Source organism: Pseudorca crassidens, chromosome 21 (genome assembly GCF_039906515.1).
Source record: "Pseudorca crassidens isolate mPseCra1 chromosome 21, mPseCra1.hap1, whole genome shotgun sequence".
Lineage (NCBI taxonomy): Eukaryota > Metazoa > Chordata > Mammalia > Artiodactyla > Delphinidae > Pseudorca > Pseudorca crassidens.
The window spans coordinates 26,368,116-26,380,317 of record NC_090316.1 but is presented as its reverse complement, the minus strand read 5'-3'; the positions used below and the strand labels follow the sequence as shown (position 1 = coordinate 26,380,317).

The window sequence follows — 12,202 nt, the reverse complement described above, 5'->3', positions numbered from 1 at the left end:
ACGCCGGGCCGGGGAAGGGTGGTCCGGGAGGCCCCGGGCCGGGGGAGGAGGGGGCCGACCCGGTGGGAGCGGGTTTAGGCGGGGGCGGGAGGGGAGCTGGGCTGCGGGACGCGGAGGGTGGGCGTGGGGTTGAGGACGGGTGGGCCGCGCCGTGTGGCGGGCAGACTGCCTCCGTGCCCACCTGATGCGCGGACGCCCATAGTCCCCACCTAGCGCGCGGGGCGTCCCAATCCTTACCTGGCGCGCCGACAGTCCGGGCCCCACCTGGCGCACTGACAACCCCCAGCCGGCACCTGACGGCGGCCCGTCGGGATTTATTGCCGGAAATCGCCCACCGCCTACCCGGGAGCCCCGCGGGGAAGCCCCGCCCCCAGCCGCGCTGATTGGCCAGCGCGGCTCCGCGCGGCCGTGTTGCTACCCTGATCCCCGAGTCGGCGGCGCGCGCGTGCGCAGTGGGCGTCGCTCCCGGCCCCCCCCCCCGTGCCGCTGCCCGCGCGTGCGCAGTGGGTGCTGCCCGTGGGGCTCGTGGGGGAGGCGGGGGCGTCGTCCGGGCGCTGAGAAGCCCCAGGTGCTGAGGGAGCAGAGAAGGCGTAGGTCACCTAGGTTGTGACTGCCGGGCCGACTGCAGACAGACACTCGAATCCGCTCACCCCAGGCTGCTCAGCTTTCCAACTCAACCTGAATTTCGGGAATGCAGCTTCGATTTGCCCCCAATCCCCCTGTGCACCTCATTACCTTGTATACTGAGTTTTAAGGCCCAAGTACTTTGTATTTATAAACGATTTAGCGGGGTTTTCCCAGTTAGGAGACAAGAATGTGGGGTTCCGGAGGGCAGGGTAGGAGCAGGGCCCCCGGTTCTGGCCAGTGCGAGCTCTCGGCTGGGTCGGAGCAGGACCGAGAGGCGTGGGCATTAACTAAGGCCTGAACCTCTCTGTGTCTCACTTTCCCCGCAAGTAAAATGGAGCCGGCAGCGGGGCTTACCTCACAGGATCTTTATGAAAATTGAATTAACATGGTCAAACATTCAAAACAGTACCTGGGGTATGGTGAGCAGGACATAAGTATTTGATCTTAGTATTTTTCTTTTTGTAAAATGTGTAAAATATAGTAGGTATTCATGTTTTAGAAAAATAATTTTGTAAATTATTCCTCATGTGCTTATTATAATAGTGTTCTTTGACTACATGCTTTTAAAATTATGGGAAAGTGATTATGGACAGAGGTCAGCAGTGTTGCTTGCATATCCTCAATGTAAGAACCGCCCCCTTCTTTTCCTAGTTTTAGGTATCGTCCATGGATGAGCGTTCGGTTCTTTCCAATATTTTGCCGTTAAAAATAAATGAGTAATAAATAAATGAGTAGCTGTATGCGTGGGTGGTTTTGGTTTATTTTTTAAATTTCTGGGGTGGTGTGTTTGCGAGTAAATTACCATCATTGGAATTGTTGGTGCAAAGACAAGTGCAAGTGGAGTTGTGGTCGACATTGCCAGGGCGAGAGCCCCGCCGGCACCCCACGGGGCTTAGAGGAGTATGAAGTCTAGACTAATTGGCCAACGTCCACATAGCTCCTTGTGAAGGAGTTCCACTGGCTGGATTGAGAGGAAGCAAAGTGACAGCCATCCGCAGAGAAACGCAGGGGCCCCCCAAGTGGTTCAGGTCAATTCCGTCCAGCAAATATCTCTGAGAGCGCACTTAGCTTTCTGCTTGTAAAGAGGAGCATGTTCACGGGCCTCTAGAAACTTCACCAGTGGAGGAGGAGAAAGCAGCAGAGGGGCAGGAAGATGCTCCGCAAAGACAGGGTGTGGCTGGGTGCTGTGGAGCCCCGGGAGTGAGGGGAGAGCCCCTGGGAGGGAGCTTGGAGGTGAGGGGGGAGTTGCCATGGGGCGGGCGCAGCCTCAGGAGCAGTGACCCAGAAGGAGGGGCCTACCTACCAGACTGTGCCAGCGTCCCTTCACCTAACAAGTCTATCAACTGGGATGATGGAGAATTTCGAGTTCTTTATTTTCCTAAAAATAATCCAATTGTGATTCGATCCAAGGATTTGGGGACACTTAAACACATTGTTGCAGCCCCTCCCCAAAGTTGGGGTCCGCTGTAGCAGTGAGCTGGGGCAGTCACTGGTCACAGGCATGCTGGTGCCTCCATGCCTCACCGGGGGCTTGGGGTGCAGCCAGCACGAGGCCCCCATGCGTCCTGAAGGCTGCTACACCGCTGGGGAGTGTGTCCCTGATCCTCTGGAGACAAGCTCAGCTTTGCTCCATCCAGGCTCAGAGAATTGTCTCTTTTTCCATGCTCCACCCTGTCTGGAACACATAAGATGTTTAATGGCATCTTTATACAACACATGAAGACTAATTCTATTTTCTATGCAATGATAATACTGGGGTGCAAAATAAAAACCAAACCAAACCACCCAAACAAAACCCTGTCACCTTGGTGCAGACTTGGTAGAGCAGTAGGTACATTAGGGTGACCACACAGACCACATGCTGGGTACCATGGCAGGCGGTGAGGATGTGAAGTTGAAATCCCTGATTTTCAGGAGCTCACTGTTCGAGGCAGATGTAGGATGGCAAATACACAGTGAGAAAATGGGGTGATGGCTATAAAGACATACAAAATATGGAGAGGCCTGGGGCAAAAGCACCTCTCTGACAGATGCCTCCAGGCCAGCAGGCATCTATGGCCAGGGCAGAAGAGGAGATAGCTTGTGTTTGCTGGCTTGTTTCAGATCTCCTCTCGGTCTTGGGCCTCCTTATCTTTCAAATAGGAATCGGAATAGAATCTTAGGATCCTGAACTAAGAGGTGGCCAGGAGCACGTGGTAAGCGTGGGACAGAGGGATGGGAAGGCTGACTGCACAGCCACCTGCAGGCACCTCATCCCTCCACTTTTGAAACTCTGTACTTGCCTGACAAGACATGTCGTCATCAGGCTTCATCCTGAGAGCAGCCAGTTTGCAAGCCCACAACTCCTCACCCAGCTCCAAACCCTCTCTGTTCACCTGGCGCAGAGCTGAAGCCGAATCCGGCCTCTGTGGGCAGCATGCCATTAACCGTTAACTTCTCCCACCTGGTGGGGGTCTCAGTACCTGCAAAACAGCTCAAAGACGTTGTTCTGTGTATTCCTTGATGGGGAACCAGGACCCTGCCCCAAGGCTGCTCTATTGTTTCTCTTGAGTCCCCCTCCCTTCCCTAATTAACAACTGCTTGAATCTGCCCCATGGAACTCATGGAAGGTCATGGAGGCTGACTGAAGCCTGTTTCCTATAATCAAAGAAATGGGGACACAGGAAGGATTTTGTTCCCAGGAACCCCACTGGGCCCTGCTCTGTATCAAGGCTGTCTCAAACTCCACTCATGGACATGTTTACATTAATACAGATGCCCCAGCACATTCCACCCTAGGTATTTATCAAAGATAAATGAAAACAGGGCCACGAGGAGCATGTACAATAATGTTCGTAGCAGTTTATTCCTTGGAACAACCTAGATATCTGTTTGCAAGGAAGTGGACTAACAGACTGGAATATTCAAGCCGTGGAAAGAGAATGAGCCGCTGATACGTGCGACAACGTGGACGCTTGTCAAGAATAGTATCTTAGTGAAGGAACGCAGACACGGAAGTATATGCCGTGTGACTCCATTCGTGTGAAATGTGATAGAACCACACCCGTGGTGGCTTTGCGGGGCCAGGGTAGGGACAGGGCAGCCTTCTGGGGTGATGAGAGTGTCTGGTGTAGTTTGGGATGAGACTATGCCTGTGTTAAATATCATTGAGCATTTCACTGCAAGTATGTTAAACCTCGCTAAGCCAATACATATTTTTTCTTTGGGAGGAACATTTCTATCTGACATAGTCCTGGCCAAATTTTATGCAACATATTGAATTAAAAAAATCAAACAACCAGCAAATATGTTGAGGGCTTACCCCACACCCAGAATCATATTAAGAGTTGTGGGAACTGCAGAAATGTAGAAACCTTCCCTGTCCGCTAGGAGCTTGTGCTCTGTGATTGAGGCAGGAAATACATGTAAGAAGTGTTAGCAATCAAACATTTAAACGAAAATTCAAAAGACCTCAAGGAAGGGCCAGGTCATTCGCACACGTGAACTTTGATGGGGGTCACAGGTGCAGGGAGATCACTTTAGCCTGAGCAGTCATAAGAAGATACTAAAATTCACTTTGGCAGGTGAGGGGGAAAAACATAGTTTCATAACTTAATATGGCCTCTAACAGGGCAGATGTTTTCGGTAACATCTCTTAGAGCCATGCTCCCTTTCCTCTAACGTAAATCTCAGAAAGTAGGCACTTCAATCTAGAGACATAAACGGTAAATCTCTAAGTCTCTCCCACTTCTGGTGTCTTAAAATTCCACCCATGAATTCAAGGGAGCATCTCCATGAAGTCCCGAGTTATTCTCAGCCTGCCCACATGACCCCACTCCTCAAGGCTCAGACCAACCCTCTCTTTATATGCTGATAACAATGACAGCTTTGATAATGACAGTGATGGTGTAAATGGCTAAATTTTACTTACTGTTCACTGCACACCAGGCTGTGCTCAAGCACTCTGCTTGCCTTATGCTCCAAATAACCCTAAAAGGTCAATCCTGTTATTACTGTGTCTTGAAGATGAGGCCCCGAGGCTTCGAGAAAGCTCAGTAACCTTGCTGGGACCCCACAAGTAGGCAGACGTGGATCCAGGATGTGACTTGGCTTGTCTGATGCCATCACTGCATGTCCACCTCCCTGGGGGGCGCCCCCCTGAGATGCCTGTTTTAGGTGATCCTCTTTCCCCCAGCCCTCCAGTGCTTGAATCTTTACCAGTCACTAGCCAACCACAGTTTCCTGTAACTTCTTTCAGTTAATTATATCCCAGCTCGCCCTGCCCTCGACTTACAGAAACATCTCAGCTTTGCGTGAAGACCATGAGCTCTCTGAAGGCAGGGACTAGGGTCTGACACTTTACAGAGCCCTGAAAGTAGAGTTCTCGGTGGAGAGGGGAAGGAGAGGCTGGCTGCCCGTCCAACCAACATCGTTTGATCTACACAACACGACCACGGCTGGAACACTGGGAACAAGTCCCCTTCAGAGTCACCTCAGATGTGGTATTGAAGTTGGCTCGTCCTCTGCATGGTTATTTCCAAGCTGGCATGTGCTTCTCTTGGTTCTATATCGCTTTCTGTGAGATCCAAGCAATGGCATAAACTTCGATAGATTGTTAGAACCAAGAGAGAACTCTGCGTGGAGCCTAATCTGTCCTTGTAGATAAGGCCACACCTTCAAGACTCAGCTGGGGGAGGAACGGCAGAGCTGGGGCCGAGCCTCCCATGCCAAACATGGTTTTCTTCCCCTAACACAGCAGATAGTCTCTGTGTCTGCTGTCCTCTGAGCCTGGGAGTCCCAGATCCCTCTCCCCACGTCCACCAAATGCGAGACCACCATGGGCTGGGCGTGGTCGCTAAGGTGTCTGTAGCCTTTTATCAACAGCATTGCTGGGCTGCTCTCTGACTGGCCCAGACTTCCAGTCACCTTAGGTCACCCTGGTCTCCTGCCCATCATGACTCTGTCCCTCTGCTGAATGGGGGACGACTGACCATACCCTCCTGGGAGGAAGCACAGAGGTGCAGCCTCTGAGTGAGTTGAGCAAAGTCTATTAAGGGGACCCTTCTTCGAAAGGAGAGGCATGAGAAGATCCTCTCACGTCCAGCCATGAGAATTTTCCGAGTTTCTGCTTAGGGTCACTAGTTGTACAAATGAAGGCAATGTGCCACAGATGCCCCATCACCAGGGCTACAGTAAAAACCTAATAAATGGAAAACAGCAACATTGCCTGATGAACAACTGGGTTTTTCCAAGCAATTTTGTCAGCAGAAGTTTACTGCTTTTTGATAGAATTGAAAATAAACAGGGGCTTCCCTGGTGGCGCAGTGGTTAAGAGTCTGCCTGCCAATGCAGGGGACACGGGTTCCAGTCCTGGTCCGGGAAGATCCCACATGCCACGGAGCAGCTGGGCCCGTGCGCCACAACTACTGAGCCCGCATGCCATAACTACTGAAGCCCACGTACCTAGAGCTGCAGCAAGAGAGGCCGCCACGATGAGAGGCCCACGCACAGCAACAAAGAGTAGCCCCTGCTGGCCGCAACTGGAGAAAGCCCACATGCAGCAACAAAGACCCAATGCAGCCTAAATAAATAAATAAATAAATAAATAAATAAATAAAATGAAATAAAAAATTTTGAAAAAGAAAAGAAACAGAAACAATAGAAAGGCAGTATTTTAAATACACCTGGATTTTAGTAAATCATTATGGTAATGTGCTACATAATTTTGGAAAATTAATTCTGGTTTGGCTATCAGCAATAAAATGATGAAATGGTTAATGGGCTCCATAATCATTCTTCCAATAATGTCTGGGAGAAAATGAAGTTAAAGCAAATCTAATTTAGAAAAGCAAGTGGAATTCAATGGTTGAAAATGTCAACAGAAATGATTCTCATCTGTTGGAAAATAGTGTCTAATGCACACGTGGAACTATATAACCAGACACAGAAATTTAGCTTCTCTGTTCGCATGAAAACCTCAGCTTCATCTGAAATGCTGAGGATGGCAGGACAGAAAGAGGATGAATTTGCGCCGTTAGGGAGTCTGCATCTGCGGGACCGAGTTGATAAAGGCAGCCGCAGCCAGGAGAGTAGGTGTGTACGAGGGCCAGAATTTGTTTCTGTGCACACCAGGACCCACACTCATAGAGATGTCTAAACAGAGGAGCCACTTCCTGGCCCTGTGACGGCTCACCTTTTTTCTATCTGCTGGTCCACAGAGCCTCATTCCAGGTGTCTCAATCCACCTCCACGAACAGGGGAAGCAAAGAACAGCAAAAATACCAACAATTTTGCTCAGTCTTTCTACAAATGCTCTTTGCTTTTACTGCAACGTGAAACCCAGAGCAACGTAAGTGACGTGAGCCATGGGTGGGTGTAGCGTCACTGAAAGCCTAACGTTTGAGGAGTACCTAAGGAATGGCACATAACCGCCTGCAACTTCTCTGCTGAAGTCATTCTTCCGAGAACTTCTCTACTATGTCTCAGTGGGCAGAAGTAAAGAAAAGCAAATGCCAAAGCTAGGACCATGCTTAGGCAGGGAGCCCAATCCCAGGTGCGTATTTTAGAGATACAGTGGGGAAACCTTGAGGCACAACCAAACTGAGGAGGGAACTTACACGTGTCCAGAGCTGTGGAGGGCAGTGGAGGGTCCCCAGTGTAGCTACTTGGTTGGGACTTGGTGAGGTTTCGTGCACAGCTGGGCTCTCTCGTCTCTGTGACCCATGGGTCTGATGTGTAGGCAGCTGCCGATGGAAATCCCAAGGATTAGTGTGCTGCTTAAGTGACCCTGTCAAGTTGCCCCGGTGATGCAGCGAAGTCTAGAGACAGGAGCTTACTTTCTGTTTCTTGGTTCCACTACCTCATGTTGACTTGTTGCAGCAAAATACATCAAACATTTACCCTTTCTTCTGCTTCTCATTCCAGCTCTAAAACTCCTACTTCTTTTCAAGGTAACATGGATGTTCTAACTAGTGCAAAGTCACATACAAGGGAGTAGATAATCGGAAGTCAGGGAGATTCATGTTTCAAGATATTATCCTTCCCTACCGGGAGGAAAAGTGTACTGTTGGAAAATATTCAGCCAGCGTTCTAAGCCAGAGAGCCTCATAGGTCCATGGAAATTGCATGTATTTTAAAGAAAAATCTTGAGAGGAAAATAAATAAGCTACTTTATATAGATGTTTCTCCTTTGACTGAAGGACAATTGTGCTGTCTACAATAGTTGTTAGAGCTATAAAACCTTAAAAGGGCATTTATAAGAAGGAAACACAGACTTGCTGTGATTCCTGCTGTTACAAGTGAAATGCCCCCTTGCTCTGCCTTGTCTTATCCTGGCATGGAAGGAAAATTGCCCGGTAGACAGTGTCTGCACAAGATCTTGCGAAAGCTGGGTCTTCAGGTGACTTGCAAGTATCATACGTTTACATATGATGGCTTCCTAACTTATCAAGCCTCCGCTCACAGGTTGCCTTCTCATTAGACCTACCTTTAGTATTTCAGTTAAAATTGCAACGTTCCCCAGACACTCAGAAAGCCCCTCACACTGGTCTATTTTTCACCCTTATTAATGTATTAATAAATTTATTAATTACCCCAGGATGTAAGCTTCACCAGGGCAGAATTTTCTTTTTTCTCTTTTGTTCACCAATGCATCCTGGCTCCCAGGACAGTGCCTGGTACATACTAGACACTTAGATACTTGCTGAATAAATAAATGAATGAACAAAGCAACGAAACACATCCTTCATAAAAAAAATGTTAAGTATGCATGTTCATGTTCTAGACCAGAAGATTCTATTGATCTCACAACAGAATTGAAGGAATATACCAGGAGGGTTGGTAAATGGAGATATTTCCAGATTATGTTGCTTATTTACTTGATAAAGTTTGATGTTACTATGGCCTGAAAGTTTGTCCCCTCAAAATCCACCAGTTGAAATCCTAATGCCTGATGAGATGGCATTAGGAGGTGGGGCCTTTGGGAGGTGCTTGAACCCCGAAGGTTGAACTCTCATGAATGGGATTAGTGCCTTGTAAAGCTACCATTGTCTGTGCTTTGCCTGAAGCTTTTCCTGTATTAACTAGAGATTCAAGGTGGGGATGGCGGGAGAGGATGAGGAATGAGGGAAATATGAACACAAACAATAAGAAGCAGAAGAAAATCAAAAGACAATAGAAGACAAAAAGGTGGAGCAGGACAACACAGCTTGCGGTTTATAAAGCAGACACAGCACACGTCAAAAGATCAAACACCCGTGTCAGCCGCTGTTGGTTAAATAGGCTGTAATGAGCTACCTTGGGAAATCTATGTCACACACATGACATGAGTACTATGGAAAAGGAGACCAAGAACCAAGCTCTAAAAAATGGGCAAGAATGTCTTTCTAAACTTGTTGCTTAGAAAGGAGACAGATTTTTCAGTTGTATTCCTCTTTATCATATTTTAAAATTATTGATCACTAATATTTTATTACTGAAACAATACAGTAGATGGAATATACTATACGCTTAATGAAAACTAGAAAATACAGACAAGCGTAAAGAATAAATATCTACAAACCATCCATAATTCCACCACTCGGAAACAACCACTGTTGTTTTTAAAAGAAGCCCTGTTTTGAAGCCTCAGATAGCTATGCAGGAAACGTTCACCTTTGGAAGAGGGAAGGTCCACCGTGGGGCACACGTGCGGTTAACTGTGTTCACGTGTTTCTCCGCACGGGCCCTCAAACTACTTACATTACAATCATCTGGTGCGTTTACTTAGCTGCAGCATCCCAGGCACACCTGTGGCTTCTCAGTCAGAATTTCTGGGGCTGAGGTCTGGGCAGCGGCTAATCTACAAGCTACTCAGGAGATTCTAAGGCACAGTACGGTTTCAACTGCTGGTCCAAACGAACGTTTCCCAAGCTCGCCACGATGTGTGCGCGAGGATCACCCAACGAGCTTGTGAAAGCTGCCGTCCCACCCCCATGAGATTCTCTTCGCTTTGATCATGGTAAAACCCGCATACTTCTGTTACCCAAAGTCTTTCCGGTTGATTCTCTGCAGCCAGATTTGGAAGCCCCTGCTTTAGATCAGTTGTTTCTTATTTTTGTTAAGCCCTCAAACTCTTTGTTCCAATGACCGGGCTTTCAATTAATGTGTAAAACAAGCGAAAGCAATTACTGTTTGAATCAGAGAAATCTGGGCAAAACTTGTACTCCCCCGCGGTGCCCAGAGGTCTCCCCATCCTGCAGCCTAAACACCGCTGCTGGGTGGGGGAGACCCCGCGGGTGACGGCGCACAGGGCCCGACCTCTGTGGTCTGCAGTTGTCATGTGTTTGACGCTCCACAGGGGACACAGCAGAGAGGCTGGCATCTCATAACCAACCCACGAACTTTCACAGAACAGCTGAGGTCTAAGAGGGGCGAGGTCTAAGAGGGGCAAGGCCCAATTCACACAGACGTCCACTGTGTCTGGAACTCAGTCCAGTGTCAGCGCCAAATGTGACACAAGAGGACAGAATCAAAACGCAATTGCTCCAGCTCTGTAAACACTGTGTGCGCGTGGAAAACATTTGCTCGACGTCCTGTACAATGCTGGTCTCTGAGCGCAAACAAGGGCTCTTCCAGGGAATGGCGTCAAGAGAACAGGACCGCAATTTCTAAAACAAAACTAAATGTTAAATTACCCTTGCCCGCTTGACCCGGTGTCAGTTCCCCAACAGTGCTTTTCACAGTGGCAACAGGAAAATGGTAAAAGTATTTCAGACGGTATTCTGGCTAAGAGAAGGGCAAGAATAAAAAGAAAATAGCGTTCTACAGCAGGGCCTTGCCAAAAGTGCAGCAAGTCAGAATTCTCCGGCTCTTCCGGCTTCCTGGGGTTTAATTTAACCTGTGCTTTGGCATTCCTTCTGCCCGCCAGTCTCCCCAGAAGAGGTGAGATGGCTCAATGAACTTTCACGCATTCATACCATCCGGGTTAAGGTACAGAAAACCACATGCTTTTTCTAGCAACTACAGGCATTTATCTTGGCAAAGCCAGTGGAAAGAGGTCTGTATTACACACTAGATCCCTCTCTACCTCCTCAGATGTGGCGGGATCCCCTTAGGGAAGGATGGAACGTTCAAACTGGGGTAGTTGAAGGAGGATTTAATAAAGGGACTATGTACACCGGTGTGGACAGGGTTTAGGAAACCCAGGAGGGACGGCGTAGTCCCTGGGGCTGGGGAACGCGAGCGCCAGTCCTGTGTTCACCCTGGGTGAGCAGAGTCAATGCCAGGGAATAAGGCCACAGAGGTGGGACCGCCTGAGCTACGCATCCATTCCTGGTGACAGGGAAGACCTCCTGATAACCCAGGAAAAGCGGTTTATGGTTATGGAAACATAGTAACGTTTCGTTATTGCTGATGAGTAGATGCCACAATGCTGTTTATAGTAGATTTGCATGTGAACTTCCATTCTTTTTACGGCTCTCACAAGGTGGTCTGTTAAATGTATAACTTAAACAATTTACCATTTAGAAGTGAGGCATAGGAGAGGCAGTTCCCCTTAAACAAGGTCTCAGACGTGCGGTGTTTTCCGCTGGAATCCCCTGTTCGTCGGAGTCCTCTCGATAGGACGTGGGTGTGGGGTGAGCTGGTGAGGCAGGAGTTAGATGGCCCCAGGCTGAGCAGCTGGAGTCTGTCCCCCTGAACAGATACTCCAAGACGAAGACAGCAGCTGGAGGGAGGAAGACCTGAGCCCAGCCCAGATAAGAGATAACGAGACCTCATATTCCTTCCCGATTACACACGTGCAGAAAGGCTCCTGGGGGTCAACAGGAGGGGGCGCCACCCCATAGTAGGTGATGTCAACCTACCCATAGGCCTCTGTGCTAGAATCCATCTTGGCTAAGAGATGCACGCACACACAGGGCAGGACCTTGAGATAAACCAAATACAGACTCAGAGCCAGACAGAGCAAGATGATTGGCCAGAGGAAACCCGGAAGAACTGCCGAATATAAGTGATTCAAACTACCACGAGGGCGCCACTCTCTGAGTCCATCCATGTGTCTATCCACGTGTACCCTTTTTCCTCCTAATAAATACTTTACTTGTTTCACTGCTTTCCGTCTCTGTGGAAATTCATTTCTACAAAGCCGAAGGGCCAGGGCCTTGTCACTGGCCGCTGGTCTAGTGGCCAGGATTCAGCGCCCTCACTGCCGCGGCCCGACTTCAATCTCTGGCTGCGAGCCGAAATCCTGCCTCAGGCTGCTTCAGGCCGAGGCCACCTGAGATCAAGGCGTGCAGTGTTTTCCACTGGAATCCCCTGTGCCTAGGAGCCCAGTCCAAGGGACGAGGGTGCATGGGGGCAGGCACGTGGGTTTGGTGGGCAGAGGCCTGGGGAGCAGCGATGCAGGTGTGGAGGACAGGGGGCGGGGATGTGGGCGTCGGGGGGAGTGTGATTACATCTCAGGTTTGAGGGTGCCAGCGACTGGGACCGTGACCTTCACAAGAGCCTCTCAGTTCTGTTTTCTCCCCACCTCGGGTGAGACCTTGGGTTTGCCCTGTGATCTCAGTTCTCTGAGGTGTATAAGAAGCACTGTTGATTTTCAATTTGTTCGCTTTTT

General features: G+C 49.2%; 1 protein-coding gene and 1 long non-coding RNA gene across 9 annotated transcripts in view; both read right to left on the bottom strand.

Moving 5' to 3' along the window:
• The window catches only part of FBXO25 (F-box protein 25), a 63,599-nt gene extending 63,208 nt beyond the window's left edge, over positions 1-391 (bottom strand). For all 8 annotated transcript variants that reach the window (XR_010939603.1, XM_067722021.1, XM_067722016.1 and 5 more), the window contains exon 1: positions 238-391. The gene's annotated coding sequence lies outside the window, so the exon portion shown is untranslated. The remainder of the gene's footprint in view (positions 1-237) is intronic.
• Positions 392-1,976: 1,585 nt separating this feature from the next.
• Positions 1,977-12,202, bottom strand: part of LOC137216010 (uncharacterized) — a 71,194-nt gene continuing 60,968 nt past the window's right edge. Inside the window, exons 8-14 of the long non-coding RNA XR_010939542.1 lie at positions 11,451-11,512; positions 11,106-11,327; positions 7,224-7,349; positions 6,070-6,187; positions 2,906-5,806; positions 2,432-2,544; positions 1,977-2,302 (exon numbers count right to left, since the gene is read on the bottom strand). This is a non-coding gene — a long non-coding RNA (uncharacterized lncRNA). The remainder of the gene's footprint in view (positions 2,303-2,431; positions 2,545-2,905; positions 5,807-6,069; positions 6,188-7,223; positions 7,350-11,105; positions 11,328-11,450; positions 11,513-12,202) is intronic.